Raw genomic sequence first — 23,766 nt, forward strand, 5'->3', positions numbered from 1 at the left:
CAGAGAGAAGTTGAAAGTGGTGCCAATAAGGACAAAACTGAGGTGGCTGGACTCTTCCATTTACTCTTTTGGCTGAGATCAAGGCAGGCAGAGGAGATCTGGACAGCTGTGCCCTTTCCTTGACCACAAGATGGACGGTGGAAAAAGTTGGACTAAATCCAGTCTGTTTCAGCCTATGTCTGCTGGGATAGTTCAAAAGCATCTCTGACGTTTCAAAGTGTAGGAGTTGAAAGACACTTTGGAGACCCTCCACCCGTACAAATGAGCACAGTTTGGTCTGGGCTCTGCTGGTGGATCAGCTCCTGCTGGTATGTTGGAGAGCTAGTGGAAAGTCTCCATTCTTTGGCTGAGGGCGAAGGTGAGGTAGATGATTAGAGATTGGAAGAGTGTATTTGAGGGGAAGGTTTGAGAAGTCAAGGTTGAGTGTCTGTTATGAAAAGAAAATACTTTGCACAAGAGGGGAAGGTAAAGATATTCTTGGTTGTGAAATCTAGCCTGAGAACTATATTCTGTGATTTTTATTCTACTTGCATGAAAAGCATCTCTCCATCACTTCCTCGTCTCTAAATTGTTTGGTAGACACAGTTCATTAGAAATCTGCTCTGTTGAATAGTAAAGTAATGAATCTTTGTGCTTTCCATTTCCTCCGTCTGAACTGGAAAGTGTTTTTCTCACACGATCTCAGTCTTGAGCAGTAATAACAAAACCACAACTTCTGTTGCAGTTCTTTATTTGCAGGTTGGATTCCTCTGTGGACACATCTCAACACAAGTGTACATGACCTGCTGTCTACAAGACAGCAGACAAAGAAATTTAAGGTAATGACTATGTGAACAAATATCATTCTGATATTTCTGTTTTAACATAGCAAGGTCTGGGACTCATTGTCAGGAAAAACTGCTCATGAATTTGAGGTTTCTCACTTCTATGCTAAGCTAATAACAACTTCTATATGCAGAATAACAATTTTTGTATGCGGTTTTTGGTTTAACACCATACAATCCCCATTTATAATTGATCAGGTGATACTGAAATGGGTAAAGCTTTGACTATGTCCTGATTTATGTGCGTGCAACTCCAAAGCAAACCCAATCAAGTCACAGGATTTACATTAGTAAGATCCTGGGCTAACTTGTGTGGCCAACCTGCCCGTTCCTCTGGCTTTTCCACGCTGCAAGCACTGAAGGCCCATCTACTGTAGCTGAAGCTGTTGCAGAGGCTGGGAAACAAATTTATTTAACTTGGTAGCTGAAACAGGCTATTCCTGGTCCCCCGTCCCAGTCTCTCAGTTGTCTTGAATTATTCTAAAAAGTTCCTCAAAGTTTCAGGGTCTTCTAATAAATATGTCATATCTTTTATCTTCTAGTATTGCCTGATGTGGCTCCTGTGTAACACAAAAGTTGTGTGAGATGATGGAGTAAAGGAGAGCAGGGTGCTGTGCACTGAGGAAACATTGACTCAGATGCTAGTTCCCAAGTTATATCTGTTGGTGGTAAATTCACCTCAGTCCAGGGGAATAAATACAAGAAGTAGGAATATAGATGTTTTCTCACTTTCCCCTCTTCTTTATTTAATGGATGTGGGACAGAGGGAAGGTATTATTTGTCATCCCTGCACTCTTAAGATGTTTTCATTACAGAAGTAAAAGTGTCAAAAATAAGAACCTCCCCCTGCCTTAAAATGCTTGGTCCAGTGTGGGAGGCACTGTTTCTGAAGGGAAAGGGTTTGTTTTTTCTCAGTCTTGAATCAATCTTGGCTTTCCCTGCTGTGACTGCTGGAGGAGGAGGGGAGGGCTGGCGGGCTTGCGTGTGAGGATTCATTTCCTCCAGGTTGCTGAACAACCATCAGATAGCACTAGGGTTCAGCTGCCACGAGCCCAAACTGAATTTGAACCAGAGGCCCCATAGGAAATACCTGCAGCCCAGCGTGTCTTGGGGAGACAACCCTGCCCTGCTGCTTGTAGCAAAACCCCCGCCTGCTTCTCCTGCTGGAAATGGGTGTTAGGAGAGGTCTGAGCCCATCTGGTCTGAGCCCTCTTGGAGCAGAAATCTTCTCACTTTCTGTTTTCCAAGATCTGTGCTGGGGACAGACTTCAAAAGTATCCCTAGAACAAACTGACTGAGGCGTCCCCTTTCTGACACGCTTCTGGACATACTCCTTCCCCTGCCCCTTTTCTCGGTGACACAGATATAGGCCATGCAGCTCTTCCTCTGTTTTGGCGAAGGGAGGTGCAGTTTCCTGTTTTGTTACAGAAATTTGATTGATCCAGGATGCCTTTGTGCTGCTGCTGGTCCTGATGCACACAGAGGCGCTGCCAGCATACGTGGGCTCTGGGGCTTTTACTGCAGCTTTCCTGCTTGCTGCTAGCACCAAGGCTTTGACCCTACTGGCACTGCACCGTGGCTAGAGCCTCAGGGTTCAGATGTATGGAGGCCCGCACCTGCAACCAGTGCAGGAGGCTCCCAAGCACCACTAACGAGCCTTTCCTGCAAAAACAGGGTCTGCTTTTCCAATAGCCCATTCCAGGGTGTTCGTAGGGTCCCGACACAGTATGGCAGCCCCATCCTACTCCAGCCACAGGACTGCCTGTCCAAGGCCAGGGCTGTATCTGGCATTAACATCCCAGGAATCTGCTCCAGGCAGGCAGGAATAAAGCGAAGAGACATGTTTACAACAACTGGGAGGTGGGGGGGAGCGAAATGCAGGCAGTGGAGCAGACACAGCCCAGCATTAACAGTCTCGTGGTCTAGCTGTCGCTGTCAAGGAATTGGTCCTGAATAAGGAGAAATGGAGAGCAAGCAGCAAATTGACTTTGCTCAGTGCTTTGGCCACAGTTAATGAGGAGGGAACTGGGCAAAGGTAATACATAATTAAGTTGGCTGATAGCAGAGTTCTGTCCAGAGCAGGAATGTGTTGTATGCTGTCACGCTATAATTAGTAACATTTTGTTATAGTGCTTTTCCTTTCCTTGAAGGATCCCAAAAAGCTTCACAAAATGCACTCGGTTAAAGTTGCCAGCTAGCCTCGGGGAGAGAGGCACCACGCCTGCAATGCCCTGATCCTGCATGGCTGAACTGCCCAGCAGAGGCTGGAGGATGAGGCTTCTCCTCCAAAGACACCCAGGTGGGAGACACACAGTCACTCTACCTGGGGTGACCTGTGAAATGGGTGATTTTGCCTGTGAGAAAGCTGGAGCATGGAGAGGTGAAATGGCTTTCTAAGGTCACCAAGTGAGTCATGGGTAAAGCTGGGAATAGAAGCCAGCAGACTCCCAGCTGCTGTACCTACGGTTATTTCTATTTATGCTCTTCACTCCTCTTGCCCATGGTTTACTGAGTGCATTCCAAGAGTAACTTGCCTGCCAAACTTCCTCCCCTTTAAAACCAGAAATGGACAGATAAGATAGTAGAAGAAAGCAGTTTAACTGCTGGTATGTGCACAAACATACCTGAACCCTGTCCAAGTTATCAGCCAGTTTTTTTTTAATGCTCTTTCGGGGCAGGAGAACCGCCTCCAGTCTCAAAGCGCCTATGGCAGTTTGTTGGCAGGATATCAGATGATTTATTTCCTTCGCCTGTGGTCAAAAGGAGAAAAAATTTAAAAAGCAAAAAATAAAGAAGGCAATTATGTTAGACATAGCAAACCCTGGTCAAGTGATCCAATCTAAATCCCATGAAGGCAATGGGAGAATTGTGGCTCTGGGAATTAGAAACCCCAAATAAATGCTGTATTCTCCAATAAATTTTTTACAGAATGCCTTATCTACCTCTTAGTGAAGGCCTTGAGACTTTCTTCCATCAGCTTGGGTTGTAAATCAGATTGGGCCCACAGCCAGAGTATCTGAAAAGCCCTAAACCAGGGGGTGACGATTTGGCTCCTCATTGTTCTAGGGGTGAGCAGAATTAGACTGCTGTGTCAACCGGGTTCAAAGGCAGCACAAAAAGGTTAATTCAAGTAGCAGAACTGACATGAAGTCAGATTGTTATATCAAACAGAAGCACGGTAGTGGCATGAGCGACCAAAAATTATGGCCATGCTGTATCTGCCAGTCTGCTATCTGAAAACAGGGACTGAGGATGGAGACAGGCTTGGCTTCTTTGTGACATGAGCTATCTACATTCACTCAAGCTACCCTTTGTTGTGGATCAGCGGGTCGGCTGCCCTTGTACCCGTGCATCCCAGCACAGTATCCCGCCACTTCTTCATACTTCTTGGCTCTCCCTGGTCTCTCCTTTCTCCTCTGTTTTCTTCTTCCTGCGCTTTGCCCTTTTTTTTTTTTTTTCTATTTGCAATGCTTTTATTGCAGTCTTGTTTTACAGTTTTCTTCATTCCGACTTGAGAGGTGACCTGCTGTATAAGGCATACAGAAGCTACTGCTGCTGGTGCGAGACCTCTAAAAGAGCAGAGGTGCCTGGGTCACTAGGCTGCTGTCTGAGCCTCAGGATGTGGCCGTGAGCTGTTCTCTCAGTGATCTGTGCCATGTAAGCAGGGAGCTGCCTTATCTTTGACTGGGAGGGATTCAGCATTTTGTGGCTTTATGTGCTTTTTCTGTTCTCTACTTTGCTGGATTCTTCCCAACCTTCCCTGGGACCTTTTTAGAGGGATCAGACTGGAATAATGTTGGTTTGGTCCCCAGATATCTTGTATACACAGGCTATTCATTTCTATGAGGTGACTTTCACAGAGCGTCCCAGGCATAAAAGCTGACCTCTCCTCTTTGCCCTCACAGTGATTCCCTGATGTTAGAGCTGATAAGTAGTGTAAAACCAAGCTCTCCCTCCTCCTGCCAGTCCTGGCTCTGCACACTGGAGTTCGAGGTCTTTTCACAGAAATTAACATTAAGTACTAAAATAAACAAAAACAAATAAATCTCCTAACAAAATATGATCAATAAAAACATACCCAAGTGCTTTGTTTTACTTAGAAGATGCATCTTTGTGCATATCCACTTGTGTGTTGCCAAGTTTGGGAAATCAGCAAAGGCTGACATTGTTTACTGCAAATTAAAGACCCTCTGGAGACACTCTGTCTTGCTTTCCAGTGTAGCCTTGGGCTGGGGGAGGGAGGCAGTTGGACAGTAGCATAGAAGAAACCTTGTTCCAGTGTTGCTAACTATAGCATTAATTTCAGAGTCATAAATAACTTCAGTACCATGGTTACAGCACTAGCCAAGTATGATATCATTTAGTTTAGGATTAGGGAAAAATATCTTCCTTGAGGCTGTGGGTTCTAAATTAAGCAACTTCTCCAGAATGGGTTTTCTCCCAAAGACTACACAGACAAACTCCAGCCTGGAGCTGTAAATTAGGAGGATTACTTTGGTAAAACTGACTGGATGAAAAGTGTCAGTAGGTAAAACAGCTCAGAGCATAGATTCGTCTAAACTCCTCAGTGAATGACAGCCTGGCACTTGGTTCGTTTTCTTAGGAAACAGCACCTTCCGTGAATGTGAGCAAGCATAGTCTTTTCCAACTCAAGTTCTGTATTATGGAGACATACAGAAGCATAGGTCCCTTCAGAAATCAGATGCCCCTATGACCATTAGAAAGATGGATTGGGAGATTGGCGCTGACAGTTCCCATGGCTGCATGGGGAACATGATAGTAACTGCGCAAGCAAATGACAGCCAGCGTGCATCCATTGGTCCAGTCAAACAAACAACTGTGACATTTGTATTACAACATTTACACACAACTACACGCACATACAGTTCTGCAGGACCTTAGGAGCAAGAGTGTGAGGCTGTTGTGAGAGAGATCCTGAACATGTGTTACATATAGTACAGTGCTATAATGGACTACAGAAGAACCTCAAATGGGACGAGGGGCTCATGTGAGGAGGCATAACAGCAGAAAATTTTAAGGAGAAATGGACACTTTGAATACTGCCAAAATGGTCATAGGTTGATGATACAGGAAATCTGCCTCTAGGGCTCCTGGATACAAAATACTAGACCACACAATCCAAAGCACTGATCCCATTCAAAATTGCTCAAAAAGTTATGACATTAAGTCTGTATTGGTAGGCTTTATGCCAGATTAGATATTGTCTTTCTTCCTGCTGCCGGCATAAAGCCAGCATAAATGCCGTATTATGTACTCTGGCTAATTCAACAGAAACGTAATTGTGTGCCCAGGCATGATCTGGATTGAATTTGTCCTGCTAAATGATCCAGTAGTGCTCAAACCTGGTATAAAGGAACATAGAATTGTGGTAAAAACTTCCATTTGAAGTGTCATGTCTTCTCTAATACAAGGCAAGAGAATTTTGCCACAGGCAAATTTATATGATAATTGTTGAAATGTTTTTCCTCAGTTTAATGCCATTTCACAGCAGAGATTAGAGGGTGCCCCCATGAAAAGCAGTGGAGAAACTTGAAGACCTGGAGGAAAAAGAAATGTACTTTTTATTTCTGCTCTTCCTGGTTCTAATCCTACAGAGGACATCTGAAAAGTGACATTTCAGGATAGGCTGAACAAGTCTGATTGATACACCACATTCACTAGCCCTGCCTCTCACTGCTACAGCCTGATCCCTGCTGAGAGATCCTCTGGTGGTTAACTTACTCCTGGCTCCTAGTAGCAAAGTCTCAGGTTTCGAGGTGATTACAGGCTTCTGCAGCTCTGAGCAGCTTGAAGACCCTGGCCTCTTTCTTTTGGTCTTTGTCTATGCTAGGCTTGGCTTCTCTGAAGTAACTGTTAGCCATCATGAAGATGTGGGAGGCCAGCATGGTTTTAATTTTCTCATCAGTGGACTCAGAGAATACCAGATACCTTGCCCTCTCTTGGGCTGTGTTAAATGAACAGATGCTTTTGGTTCGGGAGCAGTCCTCTGTGTGTGTGAATCTCTCTGTCTTGAAGTCATCTTTATTTCAGCTGTGAATTGCAAAGCAACCTAAAGGGAAAAAAAGAGGAAGATGACAGGAGAATTATATTTGTGTGTGAGTTACCTGGTATACTTTACATGAAAAACTATAATGGCCATCTGGCCAAGGGAGTGGCTAGAAGAGATCTCACTGACATTAGTACTAATTTATGGTACCAATTGTTTCTTTAGTATGGCCAGTGAATAAAAGTATTGCTTTCAGGCTCAAAGGATATGCAACTTGCTTGTGGCTTTGATGCTGAGCTGTCCTTTAACCCCAGCAAACTCGGATCTTTGTCATTTCTTGTACTATGCCTGATTTCTCCACCTTGATTGCAGGACAGCTGTTCACTGCCTAATAATACAGGACCCTGGCCTACACTGGGATTTCTACCACTGCATAGGGCATCACTCCTACAATGACCCAGTCTTATTTTATCAGGGTTACTTAGAGCTTCACTGCTTTGTTTAAATCCTCTCCTGTCAGGGAAAAGAGTCAGGTCTGGTCCACTTGAAAGCTTTTGCAGGTAGCTGAGCTGCAACAAGCCAAACAGTCTACTCTGTATTTGGGATGGGGCCTGGATAGTCCAAGGAGCCCTCTCTCCTACAGGGAGAACTCATCTGCCAGAGTTGTGCGTGCACCTCTACTTGGAAGCTCCTGGAAACTGTTCTCAAGTGTAGTTTAGAAATATGCAGACAAATACATATCACTGCTGTTGTACTAAGACTGCCAACTGTAGGGTCAGGTTGTCCCCTTTGTTTTCCAGTAATTACTATTCTTAGTTCGGGTTTCATTCGAGTGTAACATTTTTAGATGAGCCCAAAGGTCCTCTGGGCTGTGCTCTGTACAGCTTCACAGAAGACAGATGGGGCATTACAGACACAGTGTACTTAGTCCCTGCCACTTCACGAGATTCAAAGTCCAATTCAGTTGATGAAAGAACAATGTTTTTAAGTTCTGAGAAAAGCCGTCTCTGAATGGAAACAGAATACCTGCAGCACAAACGCAACTTAACAGGGAATAATTTCACCTGCACAGTATAACAGGAAGATTGCAAATGTTCAGGGATCACAGGGAAAGTCTGCCAAGGCTTGTGCTTTGTTTAGGTAGCTCGGACCATGTTAGCTTGTCAAGTGTATTTGAGAGATTCATGGCCCTCCTCAATTCCAAGGCAGTCTGTGACCTAAAACCAAACCAAAAATGTAATGAAGGAACTGCCCAGAGCCAGTCAGCGCAGCTCCACAGATCACATCAGCGGGGAAGCCGGGCCAGGCAGCGTTCCTGTAACTGTGGTTCAATCTCAGTCCGAACACCGAGGTCACCAGTGCTCGTCGCAGCTGTAGCATGAGCTGAGGGCATGAGTCAAAGCTGCCACAACCTTGCCAAGTATAAAAAGCACAAAGATGCTAAATACTGCCTTGCATGTGCCGATTACTTCTGGCTGAAAGCAATGGAGAAGGTACAAGCCACTGGACACCAAATACTCGGGTGATCAAGAAATCCTGATACATCTGTTGTTCAGAAAGCATCAAATATATTCTAACCTTCCACATACATTAACCAACTGATGCTTATAAGAGGCCTGGGAAGATCCCAAGTAGCACAATCCTCATTTTCCTGAGGCCACAAGGGTAATTAGCTGACTAAAGATTGCAAACATCAGCACCCGTATTAAAACTAGGACTTGGAGAGTTCTTATGCTCATCACTTGCTGCTGCTGGCATGTACCTGTAGCATGCACAGCAGCTGGGGAGCGCTGGCTGGAATCCCAGTGTTGAGAAACAACAGTTCTTGAATAAAGGACTGACGCACAAACACAGGGGTCCCACAATTAGGATGCTGTCATGACAGAGAAGCCCAGACAGGCGGGGTTAGGTCAACAACTTCTGAAAACAGTTTGTAAAATAGAAACTACTGTTGAATTTAGCTTGTTGCTACTGAAACAGGTTCCTTGAAGTCATACTAGTATTCTAGACTAAAACCTGAAGTCTAGCTCCTGGTTTCAACCTTCAGTGTAAAACATAGTTGATTGCAGATTAACACAAGGTGGCCAAACACTGCAGGTGAAAATTATACTAAAAGTGGATTAAACACAGATGTTATGGCTGAAGTGTGGTGAGGTGCCTGCTGTAGCTGGAGGACCTGGGGAGAACAAGTAAAAACCTATGGATGAACTATGGAGCCGAGATTGTTTTTCACCAAGCCGTGTGAACCAAACCTGTCAAGTTTCACACGAAGGGCAGCCTGAGGCGTACTCGCTTAGTTCTCAGAAACTGGAATTTGTGCATAAATATGTGACAGCCTGTGGTAACCAGAAACTATTCTTATCACAGGAAATGCTGTTGGTCAGGAGCAACAAATGTGTTTGGTCCCCACAGTGCTACAAGCCTTCGACTGTCTATGCAATACAGATCCTCAGGTTTATTTCATTGACAATGTTCTTAAAATAAAAGAGACTGAGTAAATGGTTTGACTCTAAGCAGACAAGCCAACAAGACACGGAAGAAAACATGTTCAGAGCAGAGGGATATGGTAGAGTCTAAGCAGTCTGCCTTTGCCTCAGCTGGCTTCTCCTTAGACTGATTTGTACCCAGATGAACAGGACTAGCTGGAAGGTAAATTGATTTAATTTACATATTAATACAAAAGAAGAAAGTTTAGGGTGTTTGGAGGGTTTATAACATACAATGGAAGGTGGGTGGCAGTTTAAGTGAGACTAAAGAAACTAATTGAATGTAAAGGAGGTTAAATTTCTGCCAAAGCTCAGTTTCAGGAGCTGCCAGAAGATGCCAACTTACCTCAATTTAGGATCCATCAAAGTAGTATTAGAGTTTGGCCTTAAGCATTGAGTAAGCAGCTTTACGTGCCTGTGGGAGGGAGTGATATCCGAACAATAGTAGGAGTGGTGCATGGTGCATGCAAATTAGTGTGAATACATTTGCTCTTCACAGTGGATTTTGGATGAGGATGGAAAGGAAGTTAATTTCTTTTTGAAATAAAGCCCAACATGTTTGTAGTTATTAAGATCAGTGAGTGATCAGTAAGAGAATTAAGTGAAAAATTAGCTTTTGTGCATGCAAGAAAAACTGCTGTGCTGTATCTCAGAAAATAAATTTTGTAACAGAAATAGTGAACTTTGGGGCTTCTATGTTAACAATAACTGTATTTAAAAAAAACCAAAAATGAAAACAACGAACTAACAAAAAGCCAGGAAAAGGATTTTGACTGTAGTGAGAAACAAACTGAATTCCATGGGGAAAAAAAAAAGGGAAATAACCCCAAATTAAAAAAGAAAACCTGTTAGAAAAATGCTTTAAAGAGGGTTTTTTTAAGTAGATTTAAAAGAAAAGCTGCTAAAGACAGAAAATGGCTTTCTATAAATGAGGAATCCTTTCAGTTGTACTGCTCTTACAAAACAACGCAGGAAATCACACAGGATGCTGCTGATGAGAAGGAGGAAGTGGTTTTAAGGATGACATTGGACTCCGCAAGTGGGATGTCAGACATATCTAAGTGTATGTCTTTCAACTGGTTAATGTACTATGAACTGCTTCTGCTTTCTCTGCCTCTGCTGCCAGAGGAGCAACGCACACTACGATGAACCACTCTGGGAGCTCTGTTTGAAGCCTCTGTGCCTCATGACTAAACACCGCCAAACTGTCTTCCTGAGCTCTTGCTTCAGGGTGTTGTTACAAAACCTGTTCAGGAACTGAAACTTTTGAAGTCTTACCGAGCTGTCTGGTAAAGGCCCCACCTACTCTGAGTCCTGTTTGACTCACGACACATCATGTGGGAAGCTGGCAATGCATGAGAAGGCCTTATTATAGAAATAGGGCAAAGTACTTGACTTCTGCAGAACTCAAGGCTGCCTTTGCCATTTTGAAGCGATTACAGTAAACAAGATAATCCATGTTTATTGAGGTCCTTCATGTGTTATTTTCCTTTCACTCTTGATGTGGTGTACAGGTTCAAAGGCACCAGCACAATACCTCTTTGCCTCAAAAGAAGTTGCATGAGGCGGTTTCTAAGAAGACTGCATGTGCACAGCCTTGCACGATTGCTGTGATAGCATGTGTGTCTACTGTAACTGCAAATTAAAACAGTTTCAGTTCTAGCTAGTCATTTGCTACAGTTTTGAATACACTTAAAAATAACTGTGCACACAAATAATGCATACGTGCAAATAAAGCACCTACAGAATTTGTGTACACATTTGTGTATATATATAATTTGGCATACTTTCAGTGAAGGTGCCTGTGTATTTCTGCATGGAATCTGTGTCTGTGCTTCTTTTACTATATAGGTAATGTAGCTCAGGTTATTTTCAGCTAAGCTATGTAACTTTTAAGCAGTTAAGTTCAGGTCAGTAGCCACATGAAGCTGAAAAATCTTAAACTTCTGTCAGCGCCCTTAAATAAACCCAACTCAGAGTAAAATAGTTATTCATAAGGCTCGCTCATAAATGGTTCATTAAAATGTTATATTGGTGAGCCTGTAACAAAACACAGGCTTTCACCTCTGTGCTGTTTGTTACTTGCGAACAGAAATTTAGAGGACTGACTCCACAGTACTTAATTTAATCAGAGCCAGTGCAGATCTAGCTGCCTGTTCATGTGTCTTAACTCTCCAAACTCAGTAATGCATCAATGCTGTCAAGTCCTGCTACAAAACTGAGATATATTTTCCTGCCACCTAAGCACCAGAGGGATGAGTCTCAGAGGGGAAAAAATCCCCACTCAGCTTGGCTCAAAAGGTCCTTTGCTTCAGCTGCATCTGCCCTACCTGTCCTGATGCACATGAAATGTGCTGTGTACCTGTCTTCCAAGTAAAATGTCGCTTCATTTCCCGACTTCTATCGCAAAGCAAAAAACATCTTAAGAATATTGAGGGGAAAAGCTTTTGCATCACTAAGAAAATATTATGGACAATAATAGGAATAAACATAGTCTATATTTAGTCTATCTATAGTATAAATAAATAAATGTTTTAAATTTTTTATTTATAAAACATAATTCAATTTCAAATCTGCTGGAAAACAAGTACCCTTGCCTAATAAACAAGGTCCACCTGCAGTTTGGCTTTTTAGTTTCAAGGTTTCTCTTTGCTGATGGAAGTGGCATTCGTGTGGGTTAAAGCTCTATAAATGGTTGCACTTTGAGGTTTAGTGCTTCTACAGTTTCTCGAGAGGAGGTCAGCGGCTGGTATTCGTGTGGTCCAAGGTAAAACAACATTGGTTTTCATGATGGTAGAAATGAGACAACTAAGGTCCTCATTCTACACCACTCTAAATGTTATCACGGAGCCCTGGAGCAGGAAGACCTGGGGCTAAGGTTATCGCCACAGATGCCTTTCCTGAGCTAGATCCATTGCCTGGGCAGAAGAGTGGAGAGAAAGGATCGCTTCAGATGGAAAAGATGTTTGCAAATGAAGCAAAGACGGATTTCTCCCAAAACACTGTGTCACATTTCCTAGGGTAGTGCAAAGCGCTTCCCAAGACAGTCGGGATCACTGCTGCTTCGGTGTGGATGTGGCCACGCAAGTTCGATCTGAACACAGGCTCTCAGTATGAGCATCATGGCTGTCTTGACTCCCACTGCTGGCTTTCCATCTCGGGGAAGTATCAGGGTGAAAACTTATTGGAGGCACCCTGTAAGGCCCTGGGTATTGCCTGGGTGGGTGGAGGCCCCGAGGCCTCACGATTGTGAGGCAGATTTGCCCCCACACCTGCACAAGGCTTGATTTTCAGAAGAGCTCAGCTGCCATCTGCATGCTTGCTTTAGCAGCCAGGCTTTGAAAACAGCTCAGCTCTTTAGAGATTGAACTGTTGAAAATCTGGTCAGTTGTGTAACAAAAGGAGCTGCCACACACTAATTCATAGTCATTCGATCTCTAAGAAGAGCCACTTAGCAGATTTGGACAAGGGCTGAAGCTGATAAGGAAAGAACTCATTAAATTGGTAGAATTAGAGATCTCTTTTAGCCTTCTCCAGCCCTGTCATTTGCCCCCTGTCACTCATTCTGTTGTTTGTGTAACTCAGAAAGGTAGGTTTTGGGAGCAGAGATTGTGTCTTCCTACATCTTCTGCTTAAGGTTCTTTTAACATTATGTAATTACCAGTAATACAGAGAGAATAGGGAATGAGAAGAGAGCTGCAGAAATCCAATTATTGTGATGTTGCTCTTGACAGCAAAAGGTCCCTTCTATCTCAAGAATCCTTTATAGTAGGTATGTCTCCTAAATAAAACATGATAAGACTCCAAAAGAAAACCCCAGCAACGCTCTCTAGAAAAATCTCTGTAACTAACACATTGCTGGAGCCGACCACAGGCAACCGCACAGGCCTGTCTGTTGACTCAGACAAAGCTAACTCTGCCTGAGAACAACCCCAAGAGCAGGCGTTCGGGTTCAAACACCACAAGTCTAATTTCCCATGGACACTGAAGAAATAAGCCTGAAATATGTATATATATTTAGTTATCTTTTTCCCCAAGAAGGCCTGGTAGAAATTGCAGATTGAGGAATGCAGTCTGGTTCAAAATTGTTGGGGAATTACCTTCTGAATCCTGATATCCCACAGTTCTGTATCTTGGGAAAAGCCACCATGGGACCTCTCCCCACCACCAGCATATGCTGCATAACTGCACAGGTGACCACCATTATGTAGATGACAGATGTAAAAAGAGACAAAAAGGAAGCTCCTTTCTGGGGACGGGACCTGTCGCCCTGTTAGCAGCGTACCCAGACCATGGCACAGCAGCGCCATGCAACACCCGTCCTCACCACGCCCGCGCACCCCAGGGCGGCCGCTCTTGCTGAGATCCCTGTCAGGAGGCACGGCGCAGCCCACCGTGGCTCCCCACGCTCTGCCTTCCCCACACACAGATTTGGGGTTTCCTTTGAGGTCTAGACACAGTAACAGCATTAGCACCTTCCTGGCCAGCCCACTGTGGTGCTCGGCGAAGCATGGCTTGGGGTGTCCCCGGCCACAAAGGGGTTATTTTCTGTCAGGGTTTTCCCTTCTCTCCCCTCCTCGCTCCCCCGCTTCCCTCCTTTGCTTCAGGACAGTGCAAGGAGACCTCAGGGCCTCGAGGGCAGCAGTGTGCTGGACCGGGCGGCCTCCCTGCCCCTCACCGTGGCCTCTGTCCGACTGGCTGGCTGTGTCGGTCCCCCCCCGGTCCCCGACGGCCACTCTTACCCGTCCCCCTTCCCGTCTGCGCGCCCCGCCGCGGCCTGCTCCCGCCGCCTGTGTACGGGCGCTGCCATGGCTACAGCGCTGCTAGGCAACGCGGCCACGTGACAGCCGCTGGGCCCCCGGAGGGGCGTGGCCGTAAGGGCGTGGTTATACAAAAGAGGCGTGGTTAGAGGAGGGGGCGTGGCTCGGCGTTGCTAAGGGGGCGGTTGCTAGGGGCGCGGGGGAAATGGCGGCGAGGCTGGGGGAAATGGTGGCGGGGCTTGCCGGCCCTCCGTGGCGCCTGGTCAGCCAGCCCACCTCGGTGGCTACCTGGGCTGGTCTCCTGAGCTTCCCAGGAGCCTTTATCATGATCTGATCTGATAATAATGAACATTTTGGGCCTGGCCATGGCAGGCCGCATCTCAGCACTGGGCAGGCCCCAGTGTGGCGGCCCTGCTCTTTCTTGGCCCTCTGCAGCAATAATATTTCATAATTATCATTACTTTTACAGACAAACTAATTTGAAATTTTCTCATCTATTGCTCTCTCCACTGCCCTCTCATTGCCAGCAAAGATATGAGCCACTTTTTATGATTTAATTCACTGCGCACTGGAGTTTTTTAGCGAGGTTTCTGCTAGCACCTCCTGCTTGCAGGCCTGGGCTGTATTTAGTATTGGTTTCCTGCTCCGTACCCCAGCCATGGGATACTTTTATTAAGAGGCTCTGGAGCAGCGTGTCTGTGTCAGGCAGTCTTTGTGTCCCTTTGGGCAGTTCACAGGCATCTTTCCTTTTCACAGCCATTTTTCCTTTGCCAGTTGCAGTTGGAAACACATAGCTTGTCTAGCTGAAGAGTTAACGTTTTTTATGTTAGTTAAGTGGGTTTTTTATATTAGGAAAAGGTGTACAGTGAAATAATAGAATTGTTTAGGTTGGAAGAGACCTTTAAGATCATCAAGTCCAACCATTAAATCTCAGTAAACAGGTACTGAAGCATGGGGCTTCATATGCCTGGTTTGTTGGTTTTTTTTTATTATTATTATTATGAGAAATACTTTGAGGAACTCCATTTTTATTTCCCAGCATCTTTGATTTCTTTTGGTTGGGCATTGTCAGCCAAATAGGTATAATAAAACCATGGAAGAAAGCAAATGTATAAGAACATGTTTTACCTGAGCAGATGCAAAATGGCACTCATTAAAGAAGCACATTTAACTGCAGCTCAGAAGTCTCCGTAAGAGCTTCCACTAGGGAAAAAGATTGCTTTGACCTTCAGAGATTGACGCAATGTGCAATGTTTATTAATAGTTTTAGCAAGAAAGTATCTATATGGGGGGATGTCTTCCCTTTTATTTGGCTGATTTTAAGAGTGCCCTTACAATTTCCTAACTTACCTACTGAATAGTGTTGATGAAAAACTCTCCTACTCTTAGGTTAATCACTTGGCTGCTGGCTTATACTAACGTCCATCAAAAGATTTCTCTGCTGCTCTGATGATGAAAGTAGCACTGTAAAAGCTGCAAGACTCTGGACTTAATCTCATTCACTGCCTTTCCAGAAAGGGGAGGTGGCTGCGAGGCTCTCAGTAGCGGGTCTGTGTATGAGGAACGCTCTCTGAAGCATAAGGGACTTTCTTGCACTGGGCTTCACAAAAGCTATCAAAGAAAATAAGGACCCCACAGGAAAGCAGGGTGGTGAGGGGTCATTTTTAGGATAGCATAATGCTGGGAGCCTAAGGCTGACTGAGTCCTGAGGAATAGTTTGACTCCCAGGTCCTGCTTCACCTCCCAAATATCGGGCAATCCACTGGCAGGGGTTTTAACACTCCCCATGTGTGTTGCTTCGAGCTGCTGCTATGGCCAGTGGCAGCAGAGCTGCTGTCTGAGATGGATGTGAGTTGTGGTGCTGGGCTGTAAGGGTTGGCAGCGCTGTGCTGTGTGATGGGGCAGAGAAGTGTGAGGTGTGCCACAGCCGCTGCTTATAGTGGCGATGAGACGTCTGTGCTGTGTCGTGGTGTCTTTAATCGTTGTCTGTCACATGCACAAACAAAAATACAGCCTGAAGTTGGAGAACATGCCACTGAAATGCTGCTGTAAAGAGTGTTTCCTGGCACAGGGCTTGGGAAGGTGCCTTTCTGAAGCATCCTCTTGTTTCTCCTTGGGAGATGCTTCCTGCCCTTTAGGAGGTTTTCTATAATCAAGATTTTCAAGATCTGCTTTCATTTTTTTTCTCACAATTTGACATGGATGTTATTACTCACACTGAGGGTCTTCCTTTGAACACCACAGGTCAAAACCATCATCAGCAATACAATCCTGTCTCTTTGCTGTGGACATGACTTTCAAGTGTAAGAGTTTCTCCATCTAAAGCAAAGATTACTTGAATTTTACCAAGGCACCCACATCTTTTTTTGACAAGACTCAGCATAACCAGGCTGTGAGGAATAAACCTGGCAGGAGAATGCCACATTCTCATGGTTTTAAAATTCACATTTAGCGAAGTGGGGCCCTGGGAAGGGTTTTTGGTGTAACTTTTCATAGGCAGTTGGAGCAGGGATTTGGTTTTCCCCTTCCCCAGCAGCCTCTCCTCCAGTCCAAGTGAGCCTGCCAGCAGAGGGAGTGCAGCACATGGGCTCACAAAAATAGGAGCTTGCTAAAAAAACCCAAACAAACCCAAACAATTAGCAGAATGATTATGGTCTTTAGGAGAATAAACAGAATAGTCAGAAGTCAGAAGGCTTTCCCCGGCAATGAGATCCAGCTGCAGGCTGGATGGGGAACAGGCACTGCATCTGGCAGCAATCATGTTCCTCCGGTGGGGAAGTCCCCATGGCGAGGGTGTCCCCGAGCATCACACAGGGCACTACCGCTGGGCGGGGTGGACCCCTCTCCCTTTTTTCACCCTCCTTGGTAGATCCACTTCTGTAATTCCCCATCAGACCGCAACTGTTTTAGATAAACCAGAATGGACCTCCCTCTCCCATGGTGCAGCATGAGAGCAAGTGAAGGGCACGAGTACAGGCAATGGGCAGGGTGATGGTCTCAGAGCTGCTGTGGTGTCATGCTTGCTCATGCTCTGGCCATGCTTCAGTTTTTGGGCAGAAGCTGGGAAGTTTGGGGCTTGCCTGCGAGCAGTGCAGTTCCGGCAGACAGTGGGCTATGCTCAGCATGGGAAGGTGGAAGTTAAACTGGCTGTCTTGAAGAGGGTGATAAATAAAGGCTAATGGGAACTGAAGGTCTCCCCTGGGACTTTATCACCTGTGGTTTATGCTATGAATGGACTTTTCCAAAGGCTTGGGCTAGTGATCCCCGTGGGAATGTGCCTCACCTGCAACATCCCCCTCGTGCCTGGGCACGGCGGGGACTGGCATGGCTACTCTGGCTTGGGAAGCTGAGGACCTGTCCCCAGACCATCCTGCTTCCTGCTCAGATGGAGGCTCCCTGGACCCAGCTGCAGCTGGAGGGCACCCCAGCAGTGCTCGGCCTTGTTACCAGGCTGCCGGGCTCCTCGGGAGCCCAATGCTGCTGCCGTTAAGTGTAGGGAAAGCAGAGGACATGGGATGTATGGCTGTTTTGCTTAGGGGTCAGTAGCAGCTTGTCCTGCTGAAAGCTCTGGGACTAGCTGCTCTCTGCCTGCACTCACTGGGGTTAGAGGCAGCTAAATGGTTTCACCCATATCCCTGCCAGCATCTGAGCCCTCTCCATCAAAGTTAATGCTTGTGTAGTGTCTCAAAACAGGACAAACAGCTCATCCAGACTCTGATCCCTCACCCAGAAGGAGGGGGCAGTTTCAGTGGACTCACTTCAGCACAGCTGTGATATAGCTGTGATCTGAATCTGGCACCAAACCACTTTTATAGCAGGTTGATCATCAGGAGGAACTCGGTGTTAGCAGGGTATTTCCATGAGAGTTCTGCAGCCCTTAAAAATCCAGCGCACTGCTTTCATTGTGGATTAAAAAAATGTAGTACCCAGTCAAGCTTTGGTAGTTTAGTTTTTAACAGGAATTTAAGCATTTTAAATCCTTTCAAAGCTGTAAGTAAGAATCATAATTTAAACTCTTCCAGACAGATGTCATGGGAAAAATATGAAGACTATTTAAAAGGCAGCCCGCCTGCCTGTCCATCTGTCTGTCACCTTCTAATCTGCCTGCCATGTGCAATCGCCTTTCTCTTTCAAAACACTACAAGGCCAGGTCCACACAGGCGTGTGCAGTGTGACCTGAGCTTCCCCGGGGTCCCGCATGCTGTCTGCCAGCTGCAGCCCGGCGGTGGGTGTGAGCTGATGCTCAGCCTCGCTGCAGAGGAGCCTGTACCTGCCTCTACCCAGCAATGTGGGCTTGCTATAAGGGGAGGATACAACCCATGAAGCAAACACCTGCAGATTTGGTGGAGGAACTTATCCATCCAAGGAACGTGCTTTTCCCTCGGAAGTGAGTGGGAGAAGGGAAGACATTTAACTTACCACCGGATAGAGTTTCTTCCCTACTCGTCTGGGGGTGAGCGTGACATTTGCAGAAACTCAAGTGCCCTTTGGAAGCAAGCAACTAGGATGATATTTTGCTTTTTTAGGTGACCTGATTGTATTTTGCCTCCCCCCGCTCCATTGTAGAGAATTAAATGATGCTCAGCCAAGTAAACCTCTTACTTGGTCAAGCCTTTCCAGCTGTCCTTTGCTGGCCAGGGAGAAGTTGCCTTGTATGGGAGACACGGCTTCCATAGAAACCCACTCACTGCCTTGCAGATGTTTTTGGGGGAGGCAGGAGGAATCAGCAGCTCAGGCTGACACACACACATCTAATTCTGGCATTACAGGGGAGGTCAAAGGCGACGACTGATGCGGCGATGGCCCATCTGACTTCTGAGGCTGGATTTAAATGAGTGAAAAAAATGTCCAGTTACTTGTCAGAAAAACCTTGGGAAGATTATTTTTAAGGGATTTTTGTAGATAAATGAACTGAGCCTAATTCTGTTTTAAGAAAACCATTGGGGCTGACTGCTGGAAAGCCTTTTGTGTCAGTGATGGTTTGAAAGAGAATCTGAGTTTATTTGGTGAATTTAATGAAGGGCTGGGGCATCTGAGCAAGAAACTTAATTGCAGGAATTCCCAAGGCTCTGGCATTGTGAGCTGGCATGTCCAGTGGAGCTTTTCCAGTAACTGGTCTGGTGTCATTCTGCAACCGGAGATGACAGTGCCCTTTGCCTTTAGCTCATCAAAAAAATTTGATTGTGGTGCTTGAATAATGTTGCACAGGAGTAGGTAGCTCTAGAATGTGGCAGAGAAGGGCTTAGTAAGGACCAGCATCTGGATGCAAAATACAGATGAGTTCAAATTAGAAATACTGGAAACTTTTTGAACAGTGAGAGTTTTAACCACTGGAGCACTCTGCCAAGGGGAGCAGGGAGTTCCTTTATCTCTTGATAGTTCTGTGTTAAGGCTGACTGCCTTTCTGGAGGTGCTTTTATCCATCACAAGTGCCTGGGCTCAGCACAAAAATAACTCTGAAGGGGGAGAAAATGTAGCAGTTTCTTTTGGCCTTAAGGTCTCAGGAAGGTTGAAAAGGGCAAGATACACTGTAAACTTACCTTTTGTTACTAAGATTATCAGAGAAGAGAAAGTGGTCATTACTGTCCAGGCTTTGATACTGACTCCCTGCTGTGCTTTTTTGCTGACTGTGGTCTGTGCTGTAGTCGCTGGAGCCCATCCTTGGGTGTCAGGAGGGTTAATCAGTGTTTGCAGAGCTCTCTGGGTGAATGCTTTAGTGAGGAGGGAGGGCATCATTTATTACTGCAGGCATTGGAAATTCCCTGATGTGATTATAATGTGTAGTGATGGAGGCTATTTTTACTGTATGTTGTGAATATTTCCTTGTATGGAATCACAAGGAACTTGCTTGTGACTTGTAGCTCTGTTAAAAGCTCTAGCAGTGAAGTTCCTGATGTCTTTGGCATTCCCAAGCCAGTACTGTATGCAGCAGTGTTAATTAGCCTTGGGGGGGCAATACATAGTAGTGACGAGATAATGAGTAACTGAAAATGCGTCTGGCCTCTGCTTTTTGCAAAGAGAGAGGACAGCGTATTGCAGTCTCCTCTGCATCTTAGTACCTGGCGTCTTGCGCCTGGAGTGAGTAATCCCCATTGAAGTGGGAGGAAACTCTTATTTCTTGTTAGTGATCCAGACTGCTGCTTAGCAAATCCCCTCACCCTTGGAGCTGCAGATATGGAGCTGTTAACAAGCTGAAATGACATTAAAGAGGAAGTCAACCTTTTGCACAGTTTCCTCTTGGAAAGTGAGTGTTACTTCTAATTATAGCGGTTGCAATTTTTCAAATGCTCTCCCAGGGACCAGAACATCGGGGGTGAGGAGGGATGGCTGGAAATGCAGATGTAGCCCTCCCCTCCATTGATTCATGTTAGTTATCTGAAACGGGAGCAGAGAGCCTCCTACAATACTGGGGTGGCTGTTCTCCCCATGCTAGCCCCAGTGTTGAGTGCGACTGTGTCCCCTATAGGCATTGGCCTTGATTACAGAAACGGCTCTCCCAAGTTGTGGTTGCTCTTCAGAGAAGCTCAAACAGTCTTTTTCTCCTCTTCCTCTAGGGCTTCAATGCTCTGGCTTCCTTTTGAGGTGATGGGTTAGAAGTGCTTTACCAGCGATTTTGTCCCAAGGCCAAACTCTCCTGCAGAAGAGCCATCATCCATGGACGAGTTGAGCCTGCCACCTTCTGGTCAGACTCTCCAGGACTAACCACAGCTTGGGGCGTGAAGCCTGGGGGCAAAGTGCTTGGATGCAATGCCCAGAGCACCATGTGCACCCTTCTTCCTACCGCTGCATGGAGGGGGAGAAAACATGGCACTTTCGGGTCCTGGAGATCAAGGAGGATGTGCTGGAGGAGGAGGAGGCCAAGAGGTCTGTCTCTCCATCAGCTCTGCTCCATGTGGGGTTTTGTTCCCGGCCAAGTGGCGATGGAGCTGCTGTGTCTCTTCACTGCTCTGAGGTCCCTCTCGCCCCCTCACCCTGACCCCAGTGCTGGAGCCACTGGCCTCTTCACTGTCCTGGGATTTTTTTCTTGTGGTTCCCCTGTGGGCTGCAAGTGTGGGGTTCCCCGTTTTGCAGAGGGAGGACTGAAGCTCAGCTCTGTCCCCTTTGAAGTGCTTGAGTTTGGTGTCTAATGGTTTGGGGACCTAGATTTCCTGGGTGGCCAATGGAGAAGACATGGACATCTGAAGAGGGCTCAAATCAGGTTTTGGAGGCAAGGCAAGGCCGTGGCTGTGGTCTGGCTCTGAGCCTTGCCTGGAGTGTGTCCCAGTTTTGGCCACCTGTCGTCCCCCTCAGTGGCTAATGGCTAGGCTGTTGTCAGAGGCTCATTTGCCATGGGAGTCTGCGGAGCCACGTCCCTCCTTCTGCGCTGTGTCTCTGGGTAATCTCATTGCAGCTACACTCAAATACCATCTCTATGGTGATGACTCAGAGGCATGCATCCCTACTCTGGGCTCTCCTCTCCCTGTCCAAATTCATATCTCAGAGGAGCTCTCTGACATCTTGTGAATGTTTCACCACCCGCTCAAGCACAACATGGCAAAATCAGAGCTTTTAACCTCTCCTTCTCAGCTCAGTGTTTCCCTGAGCTCAGCAACACCAGGATACTGCTCTTCTGCCAGAATCTGAGTGCTGTCTTCATCTCCTGCCTCCTCCTGTGTCTTCATATCCTGGCCACCTCAAGGGCTTGCATAACCTTGCTAAGCCTTTCCTAAAGCTAAAGCTCCTACCCGCTCTTTCATCACATCCCCTCCACTTGCTGCAATATCCCTTTTTTGGCCTCAACAAATCTGCTATGGGCCACCTTGCATCCACTCAGATGCTGCTTCAGGCATTGCTTGCCCACCTGTCCTGTTTCTCCTGCCTTACCCCTCTGGGCTGCCCTCGTGCCTGCAGCCACCCACTGCCTTCCCTCACTTCCCACCGGTGCTTGTTGGCTGTGCTGGCTGCCAGGGCTGCAGCCCTGCTCAGCCCTTGTGTCTTGGTGCCACTCAGGTGGATCCTCCTGTTAGTTGCTCGTTTTATTTCTTAATCGTAAATTTTTGGGGTCAGAGGCAGCTTTCCTTGTTACTGTTCTCAGCATTGCTAGACAGTCTGCTGGCATTTGAGTCAAGGTCCTATTAACTAGCACAAATGGGAAAACATCTTTCTTGTGAGCAGGGAGGAGGCTGGTGGGCAAAGTGGGACTTGGCTCGAAGGTTGCCCAACTGTGCCCAAGTAGTACCTGCTTGGCAGGTTGGGAGATGTGGGGCCTGTTGCAGGCTGCTGGCAGCAGCATGCTGTATCCCTGCCAGCCTGCTGTGCTGCCCAGGCTTGGGTGGACCAGCAAATGGATGAGATTTCAAGTGCAAATAAACAGCCCTGGCCCCAGGCACAGAGGACATGGCTTTTTCTTACAGCTGCAGGAGTGCAGCTATCTCAGAGGGTAAATAAGCTGCTAAATGGGGACTGGCAATGGGAAACTGTTTCAGGGGAATGAGTGGGGAGCAGAGCTTTTGCTTGTGAATGGAGTGAGGCTGGGAAGATGGCTTCTGCCCCAGGGTCCTGCTGTCAGCAGGGGCTTGCTGCACTGATGGGCATTAATGAAATGATGGAGCTGGATGGACTCTTGGGTCTGGTCCCTGTGGTGGGCAGTAAGGAGGTTGTTTCTACCAACGTGACATGTGCTGCCGAATGACTCTGTACCAGCCCTCAAGAAAGCGTGTTGCAAAGGGGACACTGGAGAATCAGGGCAGAACTGCTGTGGTGTCCCAGGAAGGTGTCGGCAGAGCCCACCTTTATGATTTCCCTGCCAGCTGAATGTATTCGTTTAGGCAATAGCAGAAAGCTGTGATGGGCCTGCTGAGATCTGCAGTGCCTCTGTTCAAAAGCAAAGGCACTTCTCTTCCCATTAATTCATTGATGCTGGCCTCCAGCCTCATCTCTGCTCACAGAGAAGGATGAAGGTGGCTCCTTGTTCTCTTCTGGCAGGAGTGAGGCAGGTGTGTATCAACAGTTTTATGTTGAGATGTGAAGAGCTTATTCCTAAAGCAGCTCATCCCCAGCTCCCCCGTGCTGGTGCTGAAGTGCATCCCTGTGTGCCAACATTCACGGCAGCTCTCTGGGCCCCCAGGCCATGCCATGTGCCTCATTGCAGCTCTAGCAAGAGCTGCCCTTCCCAGATGAGCGATCCAAAGGATGGTTTTAATGTGGCTGCAGAAGCAGCACATCTGCATGTCTTGCTGTTATCCTTTCAGTTTCTTCCTTGGTAAGGGTTCAGTTCAAGAAGGTCTTACTGACTTCTCTGAGATTTAAGGGTGGAGACAGTAACACAGCCTTACCGCTGCCTAGCTGTGCTCTTTCTTCATTCCCCAGATCCTCCCAGATGGGATTTCTCCACTTTTGCACTGTCTTGAGTAGGTTTCAGCTATGGCACAGCAAAAGCAGCACCAGGTGTTTGGTTTTTCCTGGGAATTTGTCCTATGGCTGTGGTCTTCCCAGGGTTAAAAATAGCTGCTGGGCCCTGGGCAGTTTGCTTTGCAGCACATAACACAGCACAGTTGCCGGGAGACACAAATCTGTGACGCAATCCTAATTTCAGAGAACTTGACTTTGGGCCACGTGATGCCACCCCAGAAGTCCTTAAAAACGCTGGATGGGAAATCCTCCTATGTTCCCAAATCCCTGTAAATTTCCCACAGCGCCGGCCTGGAGGG

This window comes from Phalacrocorax aristotelis, chromosome 13, assembly GCF_949628215.1.
Source record: "Phalacrocorax aristotelis chromosome 13, bGulAri2.1, whole genome shotgun sequence".
Lineage (NCBI taxonomy): Eukaryota > Metazoa > Chordata > Aves > Suliformes > Phalacrocoracidae > Phalacrocorax > Phalacrocorax aristotelis.